Source organism: Oncorhynchus nerka, linkage group LG18, assembly GCF_034236695.1.
Source record: "Oncorhynchus nerka isolate Pitt River linkage group LG18, Oner_Uvic_2.0, whole genome shotgun sequence".
NCBI classification, from domain to species: domain Eukaryota; kingdom Metazoa; phylum Chordata; class Actinopteri; order Salmoniformes; family Salmonidae; genus Oncorhynchus; species Oncorhynchus nerka.
The window spans coordinates 9,436,750-9,446,788 of record NC_088413.1 but is presented as its reverse complement, the minus strand read 5'-3'; positions in this window follow the sequence as shown (position 1 = coordinate 9,446,788).

The following is a 10,039-nucleotide window of genomic DNA, read 5'->3' as shown; positions in this document are numbered from 1 at the left end:
GAGAGAGAGAGAGAGAGAGAGAGAGAGAGAGAAAGAGAGAGAGAGAAAGAGAGAGAGAGAGAGAGAGACAGAGAGAGAGAGAGAGAGAGAGAGAGAGAGAGAGAGAGAGAGAGAGAGAGAGAGAGAGAGAGAGAGAGAGAGAGAGAGAGGGGAGAGAAACAGAGACAGAGAGAGAGGGAGAGAGAGAGAGAGGCTCGGCAAATGGACGGAGGGCACAGATTCAGTCTCTAGTGCTTCATCAAAATTCAATAGCCAGGCCGTCATCGCCAAAGCTTTCCATAATTACACTGTCAATTTCTAACTGGCTCATTGGGAGGTCCACACCAACGTTATCCACTATATTGACAGTGAGAAGGTCAAAGCTCTTAAAGAACAGTCGTTGTCACCTGATTTACTCTCTGACCCATACAATGTGGCATAGAATTGTTCTACTCTCTGACCCATACGATGTGGCACAGAATTGTTGTACTCTCTGGGTTGTTTGCTATAAACTAGTTATTTGTTTTATAATTCTAATTCTATTATAACACACGTGACTCTCAATTATTGCCAAATAAAATCAGTAGGTAGATTATTTCCATTTGCCTGAATAAGAATTGGGTGTCCACAATAAATACACATTCAGATCACAGATCTATATGTATTTTGGGTGTCCACAATAATAATTCAGATCACAGATCTATATGTATTTTGGGTGTCCACAATAATAATTCAGATCACAGATCTATATGTATTTTGGGTGTCCACAATAATAATTCAGATCACAGATCTATATGTATTTTGGGTGTCCACAATAATAATTCAGATCACAGATCTATGTGTATTTTTAAAACCATTATTTAAAACTTCTTATGGCCGGAGGGCATTATTGAGTAGCTTGAATGAATAAGGTGCCCAGAGTTAACTGCCTGCTACTCAGGCCCAGAAGCGAAGACATACATATTATTTGGATATTTGGATAGAAAACATTCTGAAGTTTCTTAAACTGTTTGAATGATGTCTGTGAGTATAACATAACTCATATGGCAGGCAAATACCTTTTCAAGTATTTGCCTATCCAAGACACAGTGTAAATTTGGTCCGGTTGCACTTCCTAAGGCTTTCACTAGATGTCAACAGTCTTTAGAACCTTGTTTCAGGCTTCTACTGTGACGGGGGAGTGAATGAGAGCTGTTTGAGTCAGGTGTCTGGCAGAATGCCATAAGCGAAATCATGCGCGCGGCCGTGAGAGTTAGCTGCTTTCCTTTTCATTTCTAAAGACAAAGGAATTGTCCAGTTGAAACATGATTGATTTATGTTAAAAACATCCTAAAGATTGATTATATACATAGTTTCTACGAACTGTAATATAACTTTTTTTGACTTTTCGTCTGGACTAAGTGCCTCATGAATTTGGATTTGTGAACTAAACACGTGAACAAAAAATAGGTATTTGGACATAAATTATGGACTTTATCGAACAAAACAAACATTTATTGTGGAACTGGGTTCCTGGGAGTGCATTCTGATGAAGATCATCAAAGGTAAGTGAATATTTATAATGCTATTTCTGACTTCTGTTGACTCCACAACTTGGCGGGTATCTGTATGGCTTGTTTTTGTGTCTGAGCGCTGTACTCAGATTATTGCATGGTGTGCTTTTTTTCGTAAAGCTTTTTTGAAATCTGACAAAGCGGTTTCATTAAGGAGAAGTTTATCTATAATTCCACGCATAGCACTTATATCTTTTATCAATGTTTATTATGAGTGTTTCTGTAAATTGATGTGGCTCTCTGCAAAATCACCGGATGTTTTGAAAGCAAAACAGTACTGAACATAACTGAGATTTTTGGATATAAATATGAACTTTATCGAACAAAACATACATTTATTGTGTAACATGAAGTCCTGTGAGTGTCATCTGATGAAGATCATCAAAGGTTAGTGATTAATTTTATCTCTATTTCCGCTTTTTTGTGACTCCTCAATTTGGCTGGAAATATGGCTGTGTTTCTCTGTGACTAGGTGCTGACCTAACATAATCATTTGGTGTGCTTTCTCCGTGAAACCTTTTTGAAAAATCGGACAACTGTGCTGTGATTAACAACAAGTTTATCTTTAAAATTATGTATAATACTTGTATGTTTGTGGATTTTTAATTATGAGATTTCTGTTGTTTGAATTTGGCGCCCTGCACTTTCACTGGCTGTTGTCAAATCGATCCCGTTTCCGGGAATGAATCAAGTTTTAACTAGTCAGTTAAGGACAAATTCTTATCTACAATGACGGCCTTCCCCGGCCAAAACCGGACGATGCAGCCTGGATTTGAACCAGGTACCGTAGTGACGCATCTTGCACTGAGATGCAGTGTCTTTGACCACTGCGCCACTCGGGAGCCCAAACTATAAGTGAGTGACAGGTGTTTAGTCCCGCCCCCTCTTATTACCACTGTCCTTCCTGTCTGAACTCACGCTTCTCTTGAATGAAACCAAATATCACAACCGGTCGTGATCGGGAGTCCCATAATGCAGGGGCACAAATGGCCCAGCATCGTTCGGGTTAGGGGAGGGTTTGGCCCGGGGGGGCAGAACAGTCATTATAAAATAAGAAATGGCCCAGCATCGTTTGGGTTAGGGGAGGGTTTGGCCCGGGGGGCAGGGCCGTCATTATAAAATAAGAAATGGCCCAGCATCGTTTGGGTTAGGGGAGGGTTTGGCCCGGGAGGCAGGACAGTCATTATAAAATAAGAAATGGCCCAGCATCGTTCGGGTTAGGGGAGGGTTTGGCCCGGGGGGCAGGACAGTCATTATAAAATAAGAAATGGCCCAGCATCGTTCGGGTTAGGGGAGGGTTTGGCCCGGGGGGCAGGACAGTCATTATAAAATAAGAATTAGTTCTCAACTGACTTGCCTAGTTACATAAAATGAATAAATACAAATAAACAGAGCTGACAAAATTGGAATTGTTGTAACACCCAATGTGACCTGATCTGTAAATGACTGGTAGTTGTCCAGTCCTATTAGCCGTGTCCTTCTTGTCACAGCTCCCGCCTCTCTACCAAACAACCAACTGCCAAACACAGATTATTACTGTTTTCTTACACCCAATCAGATCACGGTACTGTGGAAGACTGTGGCAGTGAAGTCCCACCCCTTCTTATTACCGTTGCCACTAATGTCAGAACTCCCTTCTCTCAAGCAAACTATGAAAACTAACTGCCAAAATCTGAAGTTCTAACACCCAATCGGATTAGAGTTGTGTAAATTCTGACAGTTAAAAGTCCTGCCCTCTCATCCTAACACTGTCACAGCTGTCAGAACTCCTACAGTACATATCAATCAAACTATGATCATTAAGTCCAACTGCAAAAAGACTGTCACTCATCACAGCCAAGTGTCCTCGTTGTAACAAGGTTCTGTCCAATCAGATTACAGTTCAGAACTCCCACCTCTCAACCAAACATGAATCAAGCCAACTGCTAAGTGTCCTCGTTGTAACAAGGTTCTGTCTCACTCTGTTCTGACTCCTTCATATCACAAGACGGTGGAGGGGGAACGTGTTACTGTTTGCATGCACACACACATATGCTCATGTGCGGGCGAACACACACACACACACACACACACACACACACACACACACATAAGCTAATGTGAGGGCGAACACACACACACATATGCTCATGTGCGGGCGAACACACACACACACAGACACACACACACACACACACACATGCTCATGTGAGTGCGAACACACACACACACACACACACACACATATGCTCATGTGCGGGCGAACACACACACACACACACACACACACACACACACACACACACACACACACACACAGTGTATGTCGGCAGCTGACACTCTTTAACACTCTGTCTCTTACTCACACACGGCTCTGCCAGGACTCATCCTCTCTCTCTCTCTCTCTCTCTCACACACACATTGCTGTGCCAGGACAGATGGAGAGAGAGAAGAGTGAGGAAGAGAGAAGGACAGGGTAGTGAGTGAGGAAGAGAGAAGGACAGGGTAGGTGAATGAGGAGGGGAAAGTGAAGAGGGAGGAAGGGAGGAGGAGAGAGAGGAAAGAGGAGGAGAGAGAGGAAGTGAGGAAGAGAGAGAGGAAGGGAGGAAGAGAGAGAGGAAGGGAGGAGGAGAGAGAGGAAAGGAGGAGGAGAGAGAGGAAAGGAGGAGGAGAGAGAGGAAAGGAGGAGGAGAGAGAGGAAGGGAGGAGGAGAGAGAGGAAAGGAGGAGGAGAGAGAGGAAAGGAGGAGGAGAGAGAGGAAGGGAGGAGGAGAGAAAGACCCAGACAGTTTGAAGTAACAAAAGTGTATTACTGGAACAGGGGGCAGGCGAACGACAGGTCAGGGGAGGGGGTGGAGACAAACACAAAGACAGGAGAAATATCAGGGTGTGGCAGAAGGAGAGTAAGGGAGAAAGAGAGAGAAAGGGAGGAGGAGAGAGAGGAAGGAAGGTGGAGCTAGGGGAAGAGACGAGGAGAGAGGAAGGGAGAGAGTGAGAGAGGAGGGGAGGAGTAGAGAGAGGAAGATAGGAAGATAGGGAGAAAGAGAGAGAGGAAGGAAGGTGGAGAGAGGAAGGGAGGAAATGAGGGGAAGGGAAGGGAGGAGGAGAAAGGAAGGAAGGGAGGAGAGGCGAGATCAATGGAGGAGGAGAGAGAGGAAGGGAGGTGAAAGAGAGAGGAAGAGAGGAAGATAGGGAGAGGGAGAAAGAGAGAGAGGAAGAGAGGAGGAGAGAGGAGGGGATTATAGAGATGAAGGGAGAAGAAAGAGAGAGAAGAAGGGAGGTGGAGAGAGGAAGGGAGAAAGAGAGAGAGGAAGGGAGGGAGGAGGAGAGAGAGGAAGGGAGGAGGAGAGATAGGAACAGAGACAGAGTTAGAGGAAAGGAGAAAGAGAGAGGAAGGGAGAAAGAGAGAGGAAGAGGAGGAGAGAGAGGAGGGGAGGAGGACAGTGAGGAAGGGAGAAAGAGAGAGGAAGGGAGAAAGAGAGAGGAAGGGAGAAAGAGAGAGGAAGAGGAGGAGAGAGAGGAGGGGAGGAGGACAGGAGAAAGAGAGAGGAAGGGAGAAAGAGAGAGGAAGAGGAGGAGAGAGAGGAAGATGAGGAGAGAGAGGAGGGGAGGAGGACAGTGAGGAAGGGAGAAAGAGAGAGGAAGAGGAGTAGAGATAGGAGGGGAGGAGGACAGTGAGGAAGGGAGAAAGAGAGAGGAAGAGGAGGAGAGAGAGGAGGGGAGGAGGACAGTGAGGAAGGGAGAAAGAGAGATATGCATTAATATATTCAGTGAGGTTAGAGCAGATGAGTAGATGAGCGTGAATCATCACAAGTCAGATAAAGGTGCTGTCACTGTCAGCAGAGTTTAAATAGAGTCTGTTAAATACAGGGTTTGAGGAGAGGAAAGGACAGAGGGGTGGGGAGAGGAGCGGAGAGGAGAGGAGAGGAGAGGAGAGGAGAGGAGAGGAGAGGAGAGGAGAGGAGAGGAGAGGAGAGAGAGGAGAGGAGAGAGAGAGGAGAGGAGAGGAGAGGAGAGGAGAGGAGAGGAGAGAGAGGAGAGGAGAGGAGAGGAGAGAGGAGGAGAGACAAAGAGAGGAGAGGGAGAGGAGAGGAGAGAGAGAGGAGAGGAGAGAGAGGAGGAGAGAGGAGAGGAGAGGAGAGGAGAGGAGAGGAGAGGAGAGACAAAGAGATGGTAAAGGGGGAGGGAGAGGAGAGGAGAGGAGAGGAGAGGAGAGGAGAGAGGAGAGGAGAGGAGAGGAGAGGAGAGACAAAGAGATGGTAAAGGGGAGAGGAGAGGAGAGGAGAGGAGAGACAAAGAGATGGTAAAGGGGGAGAGGAGAGGAGAGGAGAGGAGAGGAGAGGAGAGGAGAGGAGAGGAGAGGAGAGGAGAGGAGAGGAGAGAAAAATAGATGGTAAAGGGGGAGAGGAGAGGAGAGGAGAGGAGAGGAGAGGAGAGGAGAGGAGAGGGGAGGAGAGGAGAGGAGAGGAGAGGGTAAGGGGAGAGTAGATTAGAGGAGAAACAAAGAGCTGGTAAAGGGGAGAGGAGTGAATAGGGGTGTGTGAGCAGTGAGAAAGAGGAGAGAGAAATGGGGAGTGTGTGATTCATGCTGCATATTTAACCTTCACACATACAGTACAGCATGTCCTTCCAGAACATTCTGAAGACACAACCAGACTCTGCTCCTAAAGACACTGACCTGTCTGTCTGTCTGTCTGTCTGTCTGGCTGGCTGTCTGTCTGTCTGCCTGCCTGCCTGCCTGCCTGCCTGCCTGCCTGCCTCTTTCTGGCTGTGTGTGTGTCAAATCAAATCAAATCAAAGTGTATTGGTAGTGGGCACAGATTTTCAGTTATTTCCAAGGTGTAAAAAAAATATCAGAACGAGAAATAAATATATACACTGTATACACACAGAGAGTACCAAACATTAAGAATACCTTCCTAATCGTGAATTGCACCCACATCCAAAGGCACGTCAATCTGTTGTCTTGCCCGTTCACCCTCAAATGGAACACACACACAATCCATGTCTCAATTGTCTCAAGGCTCAAACATCCTTCTTTAACCCGTCTCCTCCCCTTCATCTACACTGATTGGTGGATTTAACCCGTCTCCTCCCCTTCATCTACACTGATTGGTGGATTTAACCTGTCTCCTCCCCTTCATCTACACTGATTGGTGGATTTAACCTGTCTCCTCCCCTTCATCTACACTGATTGGTGGATTTAACCTGTCTCCTCCCCTTCATCTACACTGATTGGTGGATTTAACCTGTCTCCTCCCCTTCATCTACACTGATTGGTGGATTTAACCTGTCTACTCCTCTTCATCTACACTGATTGGTGGATTTAACCTGTCTACTCCCCTTCATCTACACTGATTGGTGGATTTAACCTGTCTCCTCCTCTTCATCTACACTGATTGGTGGATTTAACCTGTCTCCTCCTCTTCATCTACACTGATTGGTGGATTTAACCTGTCTCCTCCCCTTCATCTACACTGATTGGTGGATTTAACCTGTCTCCTCCTCTTCATCTACACTGATTGGTGGATTTAACCTGTCTCCTCCTCTTCATCTACACTGATTGGTGGATTTAACCTGTCTCCTCCTCTTCATCTACACTGATTGGTGGATTTAACCTGTCTCCTCCCCTTCATCTACACTGATTGAGGTGGATTTAACAAGTGGCATCAATTTGGAATCATATCTTTCAACTGGATTCACCTGGTCAGTCAATATCATGGAAAGAGCAGGTGTTCCTAATGTTTTGTATGCTCAGTGTATATATACTATATATATATATATATATATATATATATAATGGTGTGTATAGAAAGTATATGAAAAGAAAATATATGTACAGTATTTATATAGGATGAACCTGAAGACCGGGTGATAACCAGCTAGTAACAGTGACATGGTCCTGGTCGGAGGGCAGTGGTGCCTGTTTAACAGTCTGATGGAGATAGAAGCTGTTCAACAGTCTGATGGTCTGGAGATAGAAGCTGTTCAACAGTCTGATGGAGATAGAAGCTGTTTAACAGTCTGATGGAGATAGAAGCTGTTTAACAGTCTGATGGAGATAGAAGCTGTTTATCAGTCTGATGGAGATAGAAGCTGTTTATCAGTCTGATGGAGATAGAAGCTGTTTATCAGTCTGATGGAGATAGAAGCTGTTTATCAGTCTGATGGAGATAGAAGCTGTTTATCAGTCTGATGGAGATAGAAGCTGTTTATCAGTCTGATGGAGGTAGAAGCTGTTTATCAGTCTGATGGAGGTAGAAGCTGTTTATCAGTCTGATGGAGATAGAAGCTGTTTAACAGTCTGATGGAGATAGAAGCTGTTTATCAGTCTGATGGAGGTAGAAGCTGTTTATCAGTCTGATGGAGGTAGAAGCTGTTTATCAGTCTGATGGAGATAGAAGCTGTTTAACAGTCTGATGGAGGTAGAAGCTGTTTAACAGTCTGATGGAGATAGAAGCTGTTTATCAGTCTGATGGAGATAGAAGCTGTTTATCAGTCTGATGGTCTGGAGATAGAAGCTGTTTATCAGTCTGATGGTCTGGAGATAGAAGCTGTTCATCAGTCTGATGGAGATAGAAGCTGTTTATCAGTCTGATGGAGATAGAAGCTGTTTATCAGTCTGATGGTGATAGAAGCTGTTTATCAGTCTGATGGAGATAGAAGCTGTTTATCAGTCTGATGGAGATAGAAGCTGTTTATCAGTCTGATGGAGATAGAAGCTGTTTATCAGTCTGATGGTCTGGAGATAGAAGCTGTTTATCAGTCTGATGGTGATAGAAGCTGTTTATCAGTCTGATGGAGATAGAAGCTGTTTATCAGTCTGATGGAGATAGAAGCTGTTTATCAGTCTGATGGAGGTAGAAGCTGTTTAACAGTCTGATGGAGATAGAAGCTGTTCAACAGTCTGATGGAGATAGAAGCTGTTTAACAGTCTGATGGAGATAGAAGCTGTTTATCAGTCTGATGGAGATAGAAGCTGTTTAACAGTCTGATGGTCTGGAGATAGAAGCTGTTTACCAGTCTGATGGAGATATAAGCTGTTTAACAGTCTGATGGTCTGGAGATAGAAGCTGTTTACCAGTCTGATGGAGATAGAAGCTGTTTATCAGTCTGATGGAGATAGAAGCTGTTTATCAGTCTGATGGAGGTAGAAGCTGTTTATCAGTCTGATGGAGATAGAAGCTGTTTAACAGTCTGATGGTCTGGAGATAGAAGCTGTTTATCAGTCTGATGGTCTGGAGATAGAAGCTGTTTAACAGTCTGATGGAGATAGAAGCTGTTTAACAGTCTGATGGAGATAGAAGCTGTTTATCAGTCTGATGGTCTGGAGATAGAAGCTGTTTATCAGTCTGATGGTCTGGAGATAGAAGCTGTTTAACAGTCTGATGGAGATAGAAGCTGTTTAACAGTCTGATGGAGATAGAAGCTGTTTATCAGTCTGATGGAGATAGAAGCTGTTTATCAGTCTGATGGTCTGGAGATAGAAGCTGTTTAACAGTCTGATGGAGATAGAAGCTGTTTACCAGTCTGATGGTGATAGAAGCTGTTTACCAGTCTGATGGTCTGGAGATAGAAGCTGTTTATCAGTCTGATGGTCTGGTGATAGAAGCTGTTTACCAGTCTGATGGAGATAGAAGCTGTTTATCAGTCTGATGGAGATAGAAGCTGTTTAACAGTCTGATGGAGATAGAAGCTGTTTATCAGTCTGATGGTCTGGAGATAGAAGCTGTTTAACAGTCTGATGGTGATAGAAGCTGTTTATCAGTCTGATGGTGATAGAAGCTGTTCAACAGTCTGATGGTCTGGAGATAGAAGCTGTTCAACAGTCTGATGGTGATAGAAGCTGTTTATCAGTCTGATGGTGATAGAAGCTGTTCAACAGTCTGATGGTGATAGAAGCTGTTTATCAGTCTGATGGAGATAGAAGCTGTTTACCAGTCTGATGGTCTGGAGATAGAAGCTGTTTATCAGTCTGATGGAGATAGAAGCTGTTTATCAGTCTGATGGAGAGGGAAGCTGTTTATCAGTCTGATGGAGATAGAAGCTGTTTACCAGTCTGATGGAGATAGAAGCTGTTTAACAGTCTGATGGTGATAGAAGCTGGTTATCAGTCTGATGGTCTGGAGATAGAAGCTGTTTATCAGTCTGATGGTCTGGTGATAGAAGCTATTTATCAGTCTGATGGAGATAGAAGCTGTTTATCAGTCTGATGGAGATAGAAGCTGTTTATCAGTCTGATGGAGATAGAAGCTGTTTATCAGTCTGATGGTGATAGAAGCTGTTCAACAGTCTGATGGAGATAGAAGCTGTTTATCAGTCTGATGGAGATAGAAGCTGTTTAACAGTCTGATGGAGATAGAAGCTGTTTACCAGTCTGATGGAGATAGAAGCTGTTTATCAGTCTGATGGTCTGGAGATAGAAGCTGTTTATCAGTCTGATGGTGATAGAAGCTGTTTAACAGTCTGATGGTCTGGAGATAGAAGCTGTTTATCAGTCTGATGGTCTGGTGATAGAAGCTATTTATC